Genomic DNA, 18,997 nt, shown 5'->3' with positions numbered 1-18,997 from the left:
GAATTGGGGCTTCTCTGCACCTGACTGGAAACAAGGAGCTGCCTTTGCACCAGGGTTGAACATGCCTTAGACACAGCTCAGTACTGAAAGCTAATATGGAAACATTCTCCAGTGATTTCTAACTAATGGTTTGAGAAGCCAGACTGAGATCTGGGCTCTAGCTGGTAAAATGGGTACTAAGAGAGTGTCTTCAGGTGGAGAGAAAATTTGCTTCTGATTATATTCACACTCCCAGAAAAATTGACAAGTGAAGATCAGTGAAGGTGACTTTCTTTCAAGGATACCCTGCAGACCTGTTGGGGTTCTCTGAAATAGCTGCTTCACTCATGCTCTTAAATAGATTTCAACTGCTTTGATGTGTTAAGTGGATTTTGTTCAATTTAAAAGGTTAGTAGTGGTTTATTTGAAATCTTCCCTCATGCACACAGCAAACTCTTCCGTGGAAGGGTTTATTTTAATCCTGGGGATGATAATGGATAAATATCAGAACAGCTGCTCTCAGTTTCACCCCAGAGGTAATGGCCAGAACTTCAGAGAGCTCTCTTAAGTGCTGAGAAAGAGAAGATGTCATTTGCCTGAAGATGTCAGAACACAGCAGAGGAATATGGAAACTCATTTCTTGGCAAACTTTGTAAGTGCTACCTTTGGGGATTTTTAAAGTGCTATTTCTGTATTCATCATTTTTATTTCTAAATTTTAGAAGCACTTCCTTTTGTTGTTTCTTTTTTCCCTTTATCTGTCTCATGCTAAAATACTCTGTGAATCCTTTCAGATTTTAGTTTTGATCATTTGATTTTTATGTGCACAACACTCTCACTGGACACAATAAGAACTGCAAAGTAGGACTGCCAGTATATAATAATATAGGGAATTTATACTTTGCTGTAGTTAAAACTTGGGTAGATCAGAAACAGGTTAGGCAAACTTAACTGTCATCCTGTTGGTGATACAATCTGAGTATTTTTCTGACTGAAGCATTACATCATGCTCCTTTTCTGCAGTCAAACTGCCATGAGCTACTTCTATGAGATCATTTCTCTGAATGAGCTGTTTCTTATCTGGAAAAGGACCTGTGAGTACACCAAAGTTCACACAGAGAAAAAAAATTAAGCACTACTCTATGAGCATTCTTGGCCAAACACAAAAGTTGCAGAAAAAAATGAGCTGCAAATACCTGTGTGGAAAATAAAGACAAAGAAGAGGCTTAGCACTTCAGAGGAACATAACAGGAATTGTCTTTGTCCTGTCTCCATTCCACGGGACTGAAATACACCTGAGATGTTCTCCAGGAAGCCAGGGAGGCTGCTGGAATTTATGGCAGCCTCCTATAAAGTTACACCAGCACAGGAGATCAGCCAAAGAGTTTGTGGTTGGCCAAGCTGGCGTGGGCTGAGCAGCATGAGATGAGGTGAGCAGAACTGCCAGGAGGAGGCTGTGCTGGAGGAGAGAGAGGGAAGGAAAAGCTACACACACCCAGCTGACCTAAGGGAGAATCTCTGCCTCCCACAAAACTGGAAACCAGTTGAGAGTTCTGTGATGGCAGTAAAAGTGCAGCAATAAAGGGATTTAATGGCACTTCAAGTAAACACAGAACATAAATATTTAGATATTCCTGGCATGTACTTTTCTAAAGTAGGTCGAGTTATGATGTTCTGAATGTCCTATATCACAGGCAAAAGAGGGAGAACATTTGGAACCTAAACCACAGTTAAATGCACTTGTTTTTACCTAGGTCTACCATAGCTGCTGAGGGTAACATTTGCTTTACTGTAAAGATTCAAAGAACGCTAAGATCCTCTCTTTCCATGTTACTGCCTAATGTTAATCTCCCCAAAATCTCAAAATCTGTATTCTGGAACTATCTTTCAAAGGTAATGAATACATGTGATCTTGAAGAAAAAGCGTTCAGAGCTGCAAGCACTCACCATGTTGGAGATTATACCTAAATATTTAGTGATATCAGTAAGGTGTTTGAAGGTACACTAGGAACTTAAAAATGTTGCTGTTGGTTTTCTTTTCTTTTCTTTTCTTTTCTTTTCTTTTCTTTTCTTTTCTTTTCTTTTCTTTTCTTTTCTTTTCTTTTCTTTTCTTTTCTTTTCTTTTCTTTTCTTTTCTTTTCTTTTCTTTTCTTTTCTTTTCTTCTTTCTTTTCTTTGTCCTTTTCCCATGCTGCATCCAAAAAAGCAGAGGAAGACCTCTCTATCTTAATTCATTATTGCCCATAAAAACCTCTTCGTGCTGAATTTCTCTGGCCAGGACAGATCCTGCATGCAATCCCGTCACACCCTGGGGAGAACAGATATGATTCCAAACAAAACCATCATCTTTTAAGACTTACTCTGAAAAACGGACCGACCTTGTACTGCCTTGGATGTGTTCCGACCTGCTCCTTTATGTTTATATGTAGGAACAAAAAGACACCGTCAGTCTGTTGGTGCCACATTTGTACCAAACACCAAGCAAATAGCCCAGGTGAGATCCTGCTCCTTTCATGGAGCGCTTCCAGCACGCCCGGTCCTTGGCAGGGATGGATTTACAGCGTCTGCAACCGAGCCGGTTCCCGTTCCAGCGCTTCTCCTCCATCCCGCCCCGGGACCGTGCCATTTATTAACACCGCTACCTGCCCGTTTCCTGCCTTACTCAGACTTTCCATCATCGATCCCCACGGCTCCATCTCCGCCTTTCTCCCGCACAGATCCCCCGCGCCCGGCGGCTGCCGCTCCCTCCCAGCCCCGCGGGGCGGCTGCGGCGGGGCCGGGCCCGCGGGCACCTCCCTCCCCGCATCCCTGCATTCATCCCTGCGCTCATCCCTGCACTCATCCCTGCACTCATTCCCGCATCCCTGCATTCATCCCTGCGCTCATCCCTGCACTCATCCCTGCACTCATCCCTGCACTCATCCCCGCATCCCTGCACTCATCCCTGCACTCATTCCCGCATCCCTGCATTCATCCCTGCATTCATCCCCGCATCCCTGCATTCATCCCTGCACTCATTCCCGCATCCCTGCATTCATCCCTGCACTCATCCCCGCATCCCTCCCTCCCTCCCCGGCGCCGCGGGATGCGCTGCCGGGCGGGCGGGCGCACACGGACCGCGCTCCCTCCCCGGGGGCAGAGCCATGTCTCCGCTGGGCGCTGGGGCTGCGGGGAGCGGCGCTCCGCGCTGGGTAATCTCCCCGCGGCCACCGGCGGGTGATGGGCGGGCGCAGGGGGGGCGGCTCCGCCGCATCGCGTCCCGCAGCGGCGCGGGCAGCGCGGAGCCCCGGCGGGCGCTGCGGGGCGGAGCCGCGCCGGGCGGGAGGAGCGGCGGCGGCCGCTGCCGCCCCCGCTATCTGACCCGACCTTCCCCCTCTCCTCCTCCTCCTCCTCCTCCGCCCCCCGGCTCTCCTGCCCCCAGCGGCCCGGGAGGAACTGAACCATCGCCGCACAGGAAGTAGCGGCTGCGGGGAGCGGCGGCAGCGACAGCCGGGGCTGCCGCACTCAATGAGCGACGCTCCCGCAGCCGCCCGCCCCGCTCGCCCCTTCCCCGCCTCCCGAGGGCAGCGGCGCCCAGCCAGCCCGCCGCCGCCGGGGGCTGGAGGCTGAGGCGGGCACAGGCAGCTCCGGCTCTTCCCGAGGAGGAGAGGAGAGGAGGAGGCGGCGGGGACTGCAGGTTGGTGCCGCTCCGCCGGTACCGGGGCGCGGGGGGAGGCGGGCGGCGGAGCCCGGGGCTGCATCCCCCGCACCGGGGCTCGGCCGGCAGCCCCGGGGACAGGCCCCGGCTGCCGCCCCCGCTGCGGCGGGCGGGAGGAGCGGGCCCGGCCCGGCTCGGCTCGGCTCGGCTCGGCTCGGCTCGGTCCGGCGGTGCCGGTGCCGCCGGCGGGGGCAGCGCTTTGTGCGGCGGCGGGCGGTAGCGGTAGCGGTACCGGTAGCGGTACCGGTACCGGGGAAGGGCGCCGCGGTCCCGTGCCCATCCCGGCTGAGATGGACGCCGTCCCGGGAGGAGGGCGGCTGGGCTCCCCGCCGACTGCCGGGGATGGACGGATGGATGGATGGACGGACCGATGGATGGATGGACGGGCAAAAAGTGGGGGAGGGGTTTACAACAAAAAGAAAGAAAGGAAAGCCCGTTTCGGGAGAGCCGGGCTGTGCCTGGGTGCACGGCTTGCGAGTGCAAAATGGAGAAGAGCAAACCCTATTGATCTGAGAGGCAACCAAATGGGATGCTGTTGTGCCTGGATTCTGTTCAGAGGATGCTGATGGATATATTAAGGTGTTGGCCAAAGGTGTAGGCATCTGAATGAACAAGCACGCTGATTATCCCCTTAGAGCTTTTAATACACTGTATTCTGATGGAAATTTTTGTGTTGAGATGGTTACCTGTTCGATGCCAGACTTGTATGTTCTTCCCCTCCAATATTTTTTCCTCTTTTAATCTTCATGTTTCCTCATTGATTAGGCAGAGAGCCTGAGTGGTATGAGAAAGGAAAGTGTCAGAGTTTCCAGGAATCTTGCTGCTCATTCTTCAAAGCATTAATAATCTCATTAGCTCATCAGGTTATCTTACTCATTAATTTCAAGGCCAAAATAAACTCCATGGCCTTTCCCCCTGTCCTGCTCTGAGGGAAGCAGGCTGGAGTCCAAGATGGCATGTTTGCTGTCAGTGAGCTGCTGATGTGACAAGCATGTTTGGGAGCAGAGTGGTGAAGCTCTCCGTTTGACTTGGCACTGCTTCTCTTGTGGTGACGCTCTGCACTCGAGACTGTGCTTGAACCACAGGTCATTTGTGTGAATTTCAACGTAATCTCACATAGGTGTTTGTGTTTATTTTCTCAAGTTTGATTCTACAAGGAGTAGAACTTGTACAGTTTCCATTAGTTTTCTTGCAAGCCTGCAGCTGTGTAGGAGATGGTGAAGTTGAATGGAGTTGTAGTTGAGCATTGGGCTAGTACAGAACTCCTTGTGCTGAGAACAGTTCTGATCCTCGGATTTTAAACATAAATGTTCTAACATTTCCTGTAACTTTCACAGGAGCCTTGACTTTTGGTTTCCTTCTGTGTACTCTAGTCTTCTTTCCATCTCACATCTATTGTTACTGAGCCTTCTTCATGGCTAAGATACTGCTTGTTACTTTCAGTATGGTTTTCAGCCTTTTCTAAGAGCACTCTTAAGAAAGTCTCATTATCTCTTTCTTGCCTAATTCCCACCTTCACCTTTCCACCCTTATACACACAGTTAATTGGAGAAAGCAGGACAGAGAACAGTTGGTCTCCAAATATAGCTGGAATTCAACAAGCACAGGAGAAACACCTGACCAGATTGTCCCTGCTGAGCATGATAAAAATGGCAGGACCACTTATCCAAACTTTGTAGTGCAGTTTAACAATGCATTGCAGATGGCTCTGCTGAGAGTGCTCAAGTTGTGCCTGACAAGGGTTGAAATCAGGATGGGCTTTAGTTGAGGTAATGTTGAACAGAAAAAAGAATGCCATTTCCTCTTCCCCTTGTGGTTTCTTTTGTCTCTGAGGAGGTGCATTAACAAACTGGACAAAATTCCACTTACAGTAACAGGGAACTCTCCTAGCACGAAGTATACATTCTTTTCCCAGCCAGAGCTAAAGCTTTCTGCCCTGTGTTAATCTTCTTACAAAATGAAATTATTGCATAGTCCTGTGCTGCCTTAATTTTTTTTTCTTCTCTGCCTCTGTTAGCAGAAAGATGCATTGTTTTCAAATCCTAAATGGTGTTTTGTTTACTTGGAAAACTATTGCAGAATAATTGGATTTGAGGCTTACATTTTGTGGGGAACCAGTGTGAATAAAGTATTGCTGTTAACTGTAATGAGTTCACCTATTCTAAATTTATGATAGCCATAAATTTTGGGAGGCTACTTCTGCACTCTATGCAAATTAAAGCAAAAAAAGAAAAAAACAACCAAGAAAGGTTGCATTCAGTCTTGCTGCTTTGGCTTATGAGAACATAATTCTTGATAAGAATGGCCAGGGTACTGATGAAGAAACTTAATTGTCATCTGCAGAGGCTAGAAATGTCCTATTCTTTCACTGGGTGTTTTCAATTTCGATTAGTGCATGCATAGCCTGGTGTTTTGGTCTTTGTTGGTACCCAAAGTGCTGGGAGATAAAGAACAAAAGAAATGACAAAACCCAAGGAGAACCCAGGATTTCATTGCTTATCACACTGTTCTGCTACCTTCTGGTGCAGAGACATCTGTAATAAGTACTCTTTGTCTATGCATTCCACGTTAGGGCCAGGGAGCTTTTGCTTGTGGGTAGCTCTTAACAAGTAATTGATAACTTTTTTTTTTTTTTTTTTTTTTAACCAAAATGAAAAGGAAGGGAATAGAGAGATATTTGAAGGCATTATCTAAATTTCTTCTTTACCCATGATATTAACCAAGATAAAATAAGGAGAAGGAACACTAATCCCCAGGCCTCTGCTGCGTGCTTGATGAAGATACTCTTAAATGTGTTGCATGAAAATCAGTTTGCCATCTGATGCAGGATCCTGGTAGGATTCCAGGCGTGAGTCAGCACCTAAGTTAGGGACTGATTATCACTAGGACACAGGCACCTGTGGGCAAAATCAAGATAATCTAGGAAGTATTTAGTTTGCTGGTGTACCAAACTTGGTTTATGAATTGCAGAGGTCCAAATTTTAAATGGTTAAAAAGGAAGTGAGCCCTTGCTTATGTATTTATTTTGATGCCTCCGAAGTCAGTACATATTTATGATTTATCTGTAACATTTCCTTGTGATTGAGGGTCTGGACACATTTAGGAGTATGCAAGGCACAGCAGCGATGAGAGGATGAACACTTAGACATGGTGCACACAAGTCATAGCAAACATGAAAGAAATATTTGTCTTTACAAAAAGGACCAAACTGCAAGTGCTGCCTTTGGGTCCATCCTTTGCAGCAGCTCTGCCTTCTGCTGTTCATGTATTTGTAGCTGTCTAGCCAGCATTACTGTGCTGGATGGGACATTTCTCTTGGGAAGCAGGAGACTGGGGCTCTTGTTCTTGTCCAAATGAGTATTCAGTGTTATAAAAAAGAACTGAAAGCCTGTGGGGCTCTTCTTTGCAGGTAAACCCAAGTAAAACCCAAATAGTTTTAGGAGTACTTCTCCTTGCTGTTGGTAAAACAGCCAAAACAGCCCAGTTGCTCCTGTTGCTTTTTTTGTCTTTTAATTTTTTTTCTTTCCCCCCAGCCCTTGTGGCTATTCTGAGGCATGCAGCTTTAGGAAGAGCAAGCATGTAATTTTAATTTTGGGCTTGTGTCTCCCCTGGGAATTGAGGAACTTGGGACTTAGGCTCCTTGAGGCTTGCTACTGCAATGCTGCATTTTTTGTGCACCCATAGGTGTCAGTTCCTCTGTGAGAGGAAAATAAAGAGGAGTAAAGAGAACGAGATTTCTGTTCCCTCTTGGATGGGGAATGAAAGCTGGTGTGCTGACTGGTCTTAATACTGTCATTTATCTTGCAGTAGTATCAATAATGTGGTGTTTGCTTTCCAAACAAAAGATGTGGTTTGTGTCCCAAAGAGTTTAAAGATCATTTGAAGCCTGGTGTAGTGGAAATGGTAGTTTCCTCTGCCAAATCGTCTGGGTTGCAACCTTGTTGCCTAATTGTGTGATTACTGTTAGAGTTTCAGACTGCTCAGAAAAAAAGAAACAAAGAAAAAGAAAATGCTTATCCTTGAAGTAGGTGTTGATTTCCCTGTATTTTATGAGAAAGAAAAGCCGTATAGATTCTTTATACATTTGGACTGAAGTGGCAGAAGTTTTCCATACCAGTGAGGTGGATCCAAGTGTATTGCAGAACATTTAGAATCCAACAGCTCCTGTGTATTCAGGGAGAAAAAAACCAACCCCTTATTTAAACTGCTACAATGTTCTGCATCAATGCTAAGAGCTATTTAATGGTCAGGCTAAGCAGTCTGACATTGGACTCGGTGTGTAGCAGCTCTTCTCCATGCAGACTTTCTCATTTGCTGTAAATGAGATTTCAGTGACATTCTTAGTTCCTTTTTTTCCTTCTCTTGTTGTTCTTGTGTGTTAGCATTGCTTAAGTAATTATAGTGTGCTCTCCAGAAGCCCTGACAGCCTAAACTGAGTTCTTTGTAAAAAACGCAGTGTTTCCCTAATTAAGAGAGACTAGAAACAGCACCTGAATCTATTAATTAAATAGTCAAAGTTGATCTCTATTTAGGATATATTAACAAGCAAAACAAAATACATTTCTGACTAAAATGTTGCCCAGAGTAAATGAGCTACTGTGAGGCACTTTTTTTTTTTTGTGAAGAAAAATAATCTATTGGTGCTGCAACTGTCACACATGCAAAATTCATGTGAGATAGTTCCCAATTCTATGCTACTGAGAACAATAGCCACTATTTCTTCTTCAAAGCTCTTCAGAGATGTTAAATAATCCTTGTGACAACCCTATGAAGTGAGTATTGTAGTAATTTTGTATGGATGGCAAAACAATTAATGGGCATTGTCTCCAGCTGTAATGAGAAAGTGGGATTTGCAGCGTGCCCGGGGCTTGGCCTCTGCTTGTGTGAGCCAGGCTGGGTGAGCCTGTCCTGCTGCCTCTTCTCCTCTGTCTGTGCTGATGGAAACAATCTGCAGATGCTGTGGTCATCAGCATGAAGGTGTCTAGGTCAGGGTGGAACCTGCACGTCCTGATAAGGGATGGATTTAGCTCATTCTGAATTGTCCTGACATTACTTCTTGGAGGAGAGGTGTGTGCCTTATAAGTTTACTCTGCTCAGTGGCAAGAACTTTCAATTTCAAATTCATAGTAGCAGTGAAACAGGACAAAAGAAAATATGCCCATTTCCGATCTACAAAAAAAAAAAACAAACCCATTATGTCAAGAAGAAATGGTTTTCTTCCCCTGGCTGCAGATTGTGAATTTTGGGCTGCTCAGACTGACTCCAGAGAACCAGTTTCCTCATTTGTGGGATGAGATCCTAGCCAGACACTTCCCACTGGGGTCTTGCCAGCCTGGGCTTGCTTAGTTCGACTTGAGGGTGGTCTCCTAATTTCCTTGGATCTGAAAAAGGTGTGGATCCCTCTGCTGGGTGAGCACCAGCTGTACCTCCAGCTGGAGGAGGTCTGGATAACCAGGACATCAGCTCTGTTCGGGTCACACCAGTGGCACAGCTTTCCTGTGCAGCCTGGCTGTGGCTGCTGAGATGCTTGTGTCTCCTCTTCTCCTCCACCAGCTCTGCCTGCTGCCCTTCCAGGAGTTATAAATGCCACAGCAGATGGCTTGGGGAGGCAGTGTCTGTAATTACTGCTGTGAGATTCACCAAAGCTTGACTCTGCACAAAGAATGCTTTTTTTCCCCCTGGAGATTCAAAGTTGTTGTACTTCAAATGCAGATTTGGTCTTTTCAGGGGAACATGATGGAGAAAAATGTGTGATTTACGTGCTGGTTCAAAAGCAGCCTGTCTTTCTTCTTGTCATAATTCATATCATGCTTTATTGTTACCAGTTTTCAGTCTTCTCTTGCTAGGTCAGCTTTCATGTTCCTGGTAGTGATATGGGCTAGACTGCTTATGGGCCCAAGTTCTGATAACAGCTGACATGTTGCTAAATAACACAACCATGATCAGTTCATCTGACAAAGGCAGGAAACCTTGCAGCAGGTTTCAGTGTGAATGCTGTTCTCCCACCTGAGCAGGGATGTGCAGCTCTAGGTTTGACACATCTTTATTGCCTAATGCAAGAGCTTGACTCCCAGGGGCAGCTGTGATTGATTGACCCAAGGTTATGCTGCACAATGTCTTATTTTCTATGGGCTCCTTGCTCCAAATACCTTTCTGGAGTCTTCATCAGTGTGTCTGAGCTGAATCTTCTCTTGCATCTCTCTGATGCTGATGGCCCTTGGGTTATTAACCATGTAGCCAGCCAGGTTTGAATTATAAGAGGGCTGAAGCCAAAGGGAAAGAAAGTTTTTCATTTCCTGAGGTCAGTGAAGAGGCTGTGACCCAAATCTCCCCCTGAGCAATTTTTTTTCCTTCTGGTGATCACAGCAGAGGTGGTGTCTGGTTCCTCAGACAGTTTCCTGTGGTTACTTATGGCACAGAGGGTTGGAGCCCTTCTCTTCCTAGGGACTCTCCTCTATTTGAGGGATTTCTTTTTTTTTAACTTGCTTTGCTTGTAAAGTTCATTTGGCTAAATGTATAAGTAGCAATGGGACTTTGGGCTGGATTGCAGATTGTTATTGATCTCCATTTCCAATGAAATATCACTAGGATCATGGGATTGAGGTGGCTTTTGTGTTTTGAGATTTTTATCTTGTCTTTTTCTTTCCTGGCTACCCCATGGCAAGGGGACAGGGCCATGCCTTTTTTCAGTCTCTGTTCACAACTAACTCTTCTGAAACTTGTAAATGGTTTTGATGTTGAATTTGCATGTGGTATTGCTCTTACTTGTGGAGAGGACAACTACTAGAAAACAGATGTATATCATATTTAGCTAGCACTGTAGCAAGGATGTTGTTTGTATAATCTTTTAGGAATTGAGATGACTTAATCTGAAATAGGATGTACTTTGAGTAACTCAGTTTGCTCTTTACTGTCTCAAGTTGAGTTGTTTCTGTCAATGGAAGCTGAACTGGCTGGCCTAACACTCCAGCTGCATTTTTCCCCAGCATCTTCTGTGATGGTACAACACCTATTGCTGCCAAACACTGCTGGTTCCTTTCAAGCTTTCCTGCCCAAATATTCATTAGAAAACACTCTGAGCCCTCTGCCTGCTCTGAAAAGACTGAGTTTGCATTCATTGCCTAACAGCAGTGGTGCCTTAAACTGATTTTAGAAGGCAGCAGCAGAGCAGTGCCCTGGCTGTAGGTCACTGATGCTGGGCAGCAGCAGGGTCACAGTGTGCTTGCCCTGCTCCTCTGCTCTTCCCTGGCCATCAGCTGCTGTCTGCCAGGGATGTGTTGTGATATGGGCTGGACCTTGGCTCTGACCTGCTGCAGACGTGCTTGTTTGCTGCCTGGGTCCTGCTCAGCCCCCAGAAAAGGCATCCAGCCTCACCTTTGAAACTTTGGGTAAAAATGGCATTGCTTCAGCTTGTTTGTTGCAGCTGGAGCTGTGGCTGTGGATTGAGGACTATAACTTATGTTAAAGGTTTTTGGAGCATAGAGTTTAGGAGTGAAGACATGTCCATTAAAAATGGATGTTTATTTAGTGTGTGTTAGATGTGTACTGCTGCTGGCAGGCTCTCCTGGGTGCAGCTCTGCCTGTACCAAAGCCCTCTTGATGGTACTTCTGGTTTTTTTTGGAGCTTTTGCCAACAACTTTCCAATAAGAAGTTGTTTAATTTTTGTCTGTATATAGGTTTTTTTCCTGGTGTATTCCAGTGCACTGCTGGAGTGGTGTGTTGGCTTTTCAGAAGCAATATCATGCTGGAGAACAAGAGCTGGCCCAGGTGGTGGTGATGAGTCCTGGGGCACTCACAACATCACCTCAGTTATGTTACTTCACAGTAAAAACCAGGTAGATGAGCCAGAAAGTTCATATTTGAAATAAAAGGACCTGCTGTATGCAACCCACTATGAGCCTTACTTCATTCAGGTAATGAGCATCTACCTTTCCTACAGAAAGAAAAAGTGGTATAATCCATTCTTACCTTTCTTTTTTCTTGCACTTTTTATATTTCATCAATTTCTTAATGCCCTAAGCCTTAAACATTTCGTAACATTTTCTATTTCTGCAGTGATCTCAATGTTGGTAGATCTGGTCTGGAGGTTGAACCTCTGGCTTTCCTTCAAGGCACTGAAGGGTGCAGGGGCTGTACTTCACATCCATCTACACTGACTGTTCCAACACCAATTCCAAACCTGTCCTGGTGGCTCCCAAGGGAAGCTGTGATCTGCTGTGGAGGGTTATCTGTGGGTGACTTGGCTTGCTGGGCCTGACAGAGGAGGAGGAGGATGTGTTTTTGTGCAAGGGAAGCCAGCAGAAGCTTTACTGCACTTGGTGCTCATTGGAAACTAGCACTGCTTGCTCTTCACACCACTGCTGCTGTGAAGGAAGGCACATCCTTTGAGAACATGGCTGGCTTGATAATGGCACTGAAGGCTTCCTTCTCAGTCAAAGAACATCCAAAAGAATGTGGTTTCACATTGGTTTAACAGGCATTTCCTTTGTTGATTTATTTTAATAAAATTTTGCCTAGATGGCTTTTTTTAATTGAATGTTTAAGCAAGCTGAAAGCAGGCATTTTACTGTCTCTCTTTAATTTGTGCTGATACGTGGTTTAGCATAATTATTTTTTAATGCCCTTTTTTAAAGTGCAGTGCCCTCATCCTCCTGACCCTCTTCATTCAAGAAGTGGATTTAATTTGGAGAGAAATATCTGTTGTATTGCTGCCCTGTGGCAGGGAGGTATGTGGGAGGGGTGGGCTTGATAAAAAAAAATTAAAATTGCTGGCTTTTAAAGTGATGGGTTCAGGCCAAAAAGCATAAAGAATGGTCTGAAGCATACTGTGGTGTTTGTAAGCTGCCTTTCTGAACCTCATGAGTTTAGTTCTAAATATGAACCTTGCAGCATTGCACAGATGCCTTGGTTTTACTGTGTGACCTAAAATAACCAACTTGCAGTTTTTCTACTTTTTTTACCCCCTCCATTCCTCTCACAGGCCTGTCCTTTCTTGTTGGCCAGCATTAACTGTCCTGGATCCCTAAAGAGGAAACAGAGCCATGTTCCTCTCTTTTTAAGTGTCTGCCTGATCCAGTGTGTGGAATGGTGGAGTACTCCTGGGTAGGAGGATTTTGTCACTGAGCAGATAAAACTGGCTACCTCCTGTCTGTTTGGCTCCTTGCTCTTCCCCAGTGCAGTAGGAATACCAACACTGGAAAAAAAATGGTTGGCACCATCAATTACAGTGGGATTGCAGTTTAGTCTGGAATGGAGGAGTCTGCTGGTACTCTTTTGAACCCTCCCTTTGAATAAGGTTAATCACAACAGCCTCAATTTTTGGTGATACCAGTGCCTACATTCATTTGTGCCTCTGTATTTACTCTGGAGGCTTTTCTTTAACACTGCTCATTAACACAGCAAGGTTGGCAAAACTTCTAAAGGGGGGGAAAAAGCTCTAGGCTTTCTTGTGTTCCTACCAAATACCTGTTTTGATGATAACCAGAAATGCAGTGCTTCCACTTAGCAGTTTGAAACTTGAATGTGGGTCTGTCTTAGGTGATTGCAAAAAACCCCTAAGAACCCCAAACCCTTCCTTGTTCTCTGACTCCAGAGGAAAAAAAAACAAGCACCCTAGATGAGGGTGCACACACACACACCTGCAAAATGGTTCTTCTTGGCATGAGATGGACTGTGGCATGCAGCTGGAGGCACCTTTTCCTGTGGACCAAGAAAAACTGAGTGGGGAAAACACATTCACAGAGATGTACAGAAAACATTAATAAAGGGAAGGTTTAAAGAATCAAGATGGTTCTATGTAGAGAATACCTGGAAGGCTGCTGCAGGAGCAGAAGGGAGTGAACTGCTCTCTCTGCCTGATGTAGAGAGGATAAGTTAGGGATTTAAGATGCAGAATGGAGAGCTGCAAAACTTTGGGAAAAGCTTTCTGTTGCCAAGCAGGAGTTGTAAAATCGGTGTTGCTGGAAGTAGCTCAAAAAGAAAAGATCCTGGCAGATGCTGGGGTAGAGTTGGGGTTTGGTGTTTCTGCACTGGGGACTGAAGTGCTTGGTCCCTGGTGGGAAATGAACCCTTATGAGATGTGGCAAGGGGCAGGGGAGATCCAAAGAATGTAAGTTCATCCCTTATGATGCTGTGCAAAAAAAAAAAAAAAAAAAAAAACAACCAAAAAAAAACCAATTAACTAGGAGGGAGTGAGGGACAAGAAATTAGTAGTCATTATGAAGAGAAGTAAAAGGTGATGGAAAAGCTTTGCTGTCAAAGCTGGGTTAGGTGACTTATGGAAATCTCCTTTAGCTGCACACCCTGCAGTTTTATATTGGGAGAGACTCGTGTTCCAGCCCTGCTCCACTCTTGGAGCCTCACGTGCTGTGAATTCCTGCACAGGGCAACACTGACCTCTGAGTGTCAGATCAAATAACCCTGGGAAGGATATTGGTATTTTTGCTTTGCTGTCAGGTGGTCCTTGCAGATAGGGGCTGCTTCTTATCTTCCTCCTGGAGAAGGTGAAGCAATTCCCTTGCAATCCCTGTGTGTTCCCTGGAGAAGGTGGAGACCTTAGAGATCAAAACAGGTGCTGGAACCCAGCTACCAGATAGACCATGGTGCCTTCAGTTTGCTGTTTTTTGTTTCAGCCTTTGGGCTCTCAGTGAGTTTCTGTGGTACAATTAATTCCTGATGACCAGCCAAAGGAGAGTGGTAACTACAAGGAATGCATGGAGGGCACTAAACAAAAGCTGAAAGGCTGGGTGAGTGCCTGCAGAATTTAAATGCAGGTGCTGGTTCTCTCTTGCCTTTTTGGTACTGCAGCCATTGCATGAAGCTGGTGGGTGCTGAAGTAGTTTTGCAGAACCACAAGCACTGAATTAAAATCAGAGCCAAGTTCTGGCTCCCTGTACCAGGGAACGCTTCGCTTGCGAGCATCTGAGACGGAGTACCAGAAAATTTATGGACTGTGATGGTCTGTCACTCTGTGTGAGCAGAAAAGAAATACCATCCAGCTTCCTGAACTGATTTCTTTGGTGCATGGTGAACCTAAAATTATTTGGCAGGACATGTGGTCTTTGTGTGTTGGTAAAACAGGGGCGATCTGGGATGCTCCATGCAAGGAAGTGCAAGTGGAGCATCTTGTTCTTGGAGTTCTCTTCCCTGCAATGACCAGCATGTGACCTTGGCAGTGCTGAGCTCTCATGAGCCGTGGCTTAATAAAGCATCAAAAATGTGTGTATCTCTAATGTAAATGAGATATATCAATGAGGCACAACTTGCCTCCTGACCACATGGAAATTCAGTATTCCTATTGCTCTCTATGGGACCTGTGCCTACATAGGTCAGACAGAACTAAGATTAACTGAGCCTCTATTTAATAACTCAGTAACTGCTGGGGAATCTGTAATTTGCTGGCTTTCAAAATACCAGATGCTCTTCTGAGAGGGGAGCCCTGCTGTGTTTCTGCCTTAATTCCAGGACAATATTAACATGGGGTTCTGTCCACTGGAAGCATTTTGGATGTTATTGTGAGGTAAATGGACCCTATATCTTGGAAGATACTCTTTTGCAGATAATGTAGTGTTGGAGTTCACAAATCTGGTGGAATTGTGTGTGAGAGAGGGTATGAACAGCAGAAAGCCAGTTACCTTCACTCCACAGTACATTTTTGCTCTGGATAGCCATGAGTCCTCATTAGCTGTGTGCTTCTAAACCTGTAAATAGTTGTTACACAAATTAAAATCCCCACTGCACTGATACAGGTCCTCTCTGCAGGGGTGTCTGACAGCAATAGTATTTAACAGGTTCCAGCAGCATCAAGAAGATACAACCTGATTACAGAGTGGGGATATTTTTCCTGCACTGAGCTTTTTTGCTTGCAATTTTAACTTGCATGTCTCCTCTAGAAGAGGGTGGATCTTCTCAGGCAGGTGAAATTGTGCATCTCTAACTTATCTTGGTATAATTGTCTCTTGTTCACCTCCTCCTCCTTCTCTTCCTTGTTTCATCCCACTTATTGTGGTTTTTGTCAGGGCCCTTTTTTAGGCATTTAGAATCAGTTCCCAAATTACAGTAACAAGCAGGTAAGTTAAACAGTGATAGATGCAGTAATTGTACTAGCAACACTCCATCTTTGTGGCTTTCATTTTTGTGCTTCCAGTATACTCAGATCAGGTTTTCTTTCCTGTACCTCTAACCATTTTTTGGTACAAGCTGTGTGTGGGGGGGAAGAGGAGGAGCATGAAGGGAATGAAAATGGCCTTTACTCCTGGTTTTTCTTGGGTTAACATTTATGTTGCCATGGCATGGGGACTGCCAAGTCCATCTGTGGGCAACCAGCAGACCTGCCCACATTTACACATGTAATATTTGGGCAGCCACTGCTGGTTTTTCAGCTGGGACTGGTCTGGGTTGGAAGAGAGGAATGTGTCAGGGAGATGCTGTGGGGCATCATCTGTTCAGCCTCTGCTTTCTGGGCCTCCTGTTGCCTCTCTGCTTCTCAATTCCTGGGGCACATCTCTCCTTGCTCACTGCTCCTTGGGATCTGTCACATCTTGAATGTGCTGTTTGCCAAATTCTTTATTTTCTCCACTAGGAACTTGTGGAGTTGTTTCTGCTGCTTCTTCCCCCGTGTCCCACCAAGGCACTTTGTGCTGCTTTCTCAGAGGCCAAGAGGCTCAGACACTCTCTGGAGGGCTCTTACAGCCATTTAGGAGCTGCTGCCCATTTTTTAGGATGCATTATCTCTTCCTTTTTTTGAGAGTCCTAGTTTTCTGTCCCAGGTCTGGACGCAGTCCTAATTTATGTAGAAATCCTATCTTGAAACTTGTTCAGCTGTTAACTTATCACAGACAGCTTTGCAGTTCTTGTGCTGGAAGTGAGAGTTTCTGCATGTGCTAACTCACTAAAGATTTTAGTTATGTTGGCCAGTTCTTGACTGCAGCTTTTTTAGTTCCTTAATGAGAGGTTATTTTGGGAAAAAGAATGTAATCCAGTCAAAAATCAAATTTCAGTCAAGGCTGATTCATTTTGTATGGGCATGTTTTGTTGCTGGGCATTGCTCACAATAGAAGTTAGAAGAATTGGAGTGTTCAAACTAATTTTTGCTAGGTCTGTCCCATTGGCAGTGATTGGCTTTCCTGACATGGTTTCATTTCAGACTTCGGAACACTAATTTCTGTTTTGGATTAAATGTACTTTTGACTAATAAAATGTGTTGGGGAAAGTAATAAAGCCCAAAGGGGAAGAAAACAATTTCTTCTTGACATAGTGTTTTTTTGTAGATCAGAAATGGACATATTTTCTTTTGATCTGTTTCACTGCTAGTATGAACTTGAAATTGAAAGTCCTTGCCACTGAGCAGAGAAAACTTATAAAGTACCCAAGTAAATTAAGGCAGAGTATTTGGAGTCCAAAGGATGTCACCTTTGTTCACCATCATGTCATAGTTCCTGTTAGCAATCATTGTGGCTTTGGAGAACAGGATGGCTCTGTGAGGTTAGAAAACACTTTCCAAAAGTGTGAAGTGTGCATATCAAGTAGTTAACATTTATAATGTCTGGTGTCTAAAACCTGGGGTTATTTTCATGTATGCTTTTTCATACTGGAGCTTGGTTGATTTTTTTTTTTTTAAGAGAGAGGGAAACTGCCATGATCTCTCACAAAGTAATGGAGGGGAATAGTGTTATAAATCCCTTGATGTGTTGTGAAAGCCTAGATCTTTCCTATTGCTACCTTATATTTTCCTCCTGTGCAGCTCAGGTTTTTTATTATATGCTCTTTCTCTCATGGTCACTATTCTCAAAAGTTTCTTCAGGTGGACTGATACCATGCAAAAATATTAAAAATATTTGCACTGAGACAGCAGCTTTTTTTCTCCACACCAAAATCATGTGTCCATCCACCAAATGAACTGTCTGGAAGGGCACAGGATGGAGGGACTAGGCTGGTTCTAAACTATTACCTCTACTTTAATTAAATGTTGTAGAGGCTTGTGGGGCAGCTTGATCTCATGTCCCTTTAGTAGTTTAGGGCATTTCTCCTGGCCTGGAGCCACCACTCTCAAAGGGCACTGGTTTCCCAATGGTCTAGGGTGGCATCTGCCAGTCTTGTGTGGATGTTGTGGATGTGTCTTGGAAACATCTAAAAACATCCCTTGATGCTATGTTTAGAAACCCAGGTCTCTTCCATAAAGGTTGGTTAGAAGTTCAAGGAGCAACTTTTCTTCTTTTCTGTGAACCTGGAAGCCTTTTCCTCAAACCCCAGTCACCTTTTCATCTCCCTGCCTCAGTGTCAGTGTGTGCAAAGCCAAATGCTTTAAGTGCCAATATGCAATATCCATAGGTCAGTGCATAAATTCAGTTTGAGATTATTTCACTCTCTTGAAGATGGGATTTCATGGCTATAAGCTCTAAAATCACTCTGAAATTAAGGTCTCTGAATAATTTATAATAAAGGAACATTGTAAAAATGCAGGTGCATAGGAGTGGGACTACTCTGTTTTGAAGGAAAGGTACATATGGAACTGCAAGTGCTGGAAGCCTTAGTATTTTCATTGTTGTGATCCAGTTTTTTATTATGCATTTAGGAGTTTATAGGCAGCTGAGCAATGTAGTGTCTGCTTGCTTGCTGTCTCCCCTGTTTCTGGCCCCCATTTCTGTGAAATACAATTCCTCTGCTAGGGTCAAGGCAGAAGGAATAAGGTAGTGATTGGTATGGTGAGATTTTTTTTTTTCCCCCACTACTTTCCCATTGTCTTTTAAGACAGTACTTCCAAACTAAACATTGTGTGATAGCTTTATGGTGGCTCTGATGGTCTGAAGAAACTAAATGAAACAACTCCAGTGATTAGCAGCTTTGGAAAAATATTTGTGCTGTGAAAAGAGAAGTCATTCCCTAGCAAAACTCTTGCACCTCTGTGCTTTCCAGTCCTCTGTTATCCAGAGAATAACAACTCTGATAAATGTTTAAGTCCTTTTGATTTCAAGGACTGAATGAAGTTGCTTTTTTATTTTTAATTTTGCCATCATTCTTAAAGAGTGATTTGGACTTACAAAAGGGGCTGTTGTTGCAAGCTGCCTTAGAGCAAAAAGTATGACAACCATCCTGAGCTGTGGAAAGAGAGATGAATGTAGATAGTGGGAGAAAGTCCAGTCTTTGAAAAGCAGCCACATCAATAGTGCAAATTGGGGTAAAGTTCAAGGAGTCTCTGAATGTTGTTGTTATCTGAATACCTCTCAGATATTAAGGTGGTGCAGGTTACTTGGTCACTAAGACTCTGTTTTTGTTATGACTCCTTTTATATAGGTCTCTATAGATTCAGTTGTTTAGTATTTTG

The 18,997-nt window shown here is 44.6% G+C and overlaps 1 protein-coding gene across 2 annotated transcripts in view; it reads left to right on the top strand.

Moving 5' to 3' along the window:
- The first annotated feature begins 3,282 nt into the window (after positions 1 to 3,282).
- Positions 3,283 to 18,997, top strand: part of AGPAT3 (1-acylglycerol-3-phosphate O-acyltransferase 3) — an 84,069-nt gene continuing 68,354 nt past the window's right edge. For both annotated transcript variants that reach the window (XM_056485129.1, XM_056485111.1), the window contains exon 1: positions 3,283 to 3,653. The gene's annotated coding sequence lies outside the window, so the exon portion shown is untranslated. The remainder of the gene's footprint in view (positions 3,654 to 18,997) is intronic.

This window comes from Oenanthe melanoleuca, chromosome 1, assembly GCF_029582105.1.
Source record: "Oenanthe melanoleuca isolate GR-GAL-2019-014 chromosome 1, OMel1.0, whole genome shotgun sequence".
NCBI classification, from domain to species: domain Eukaryota; kingdom Metazoa; phylum Chordata; class Aves; order Passeriformes; family Muscicapidae; genus Oenanthe; species Oenanthe melanoleuca.
This window is presented reverse-complemented; position numbering and strand designations above follow the sequence as displayed.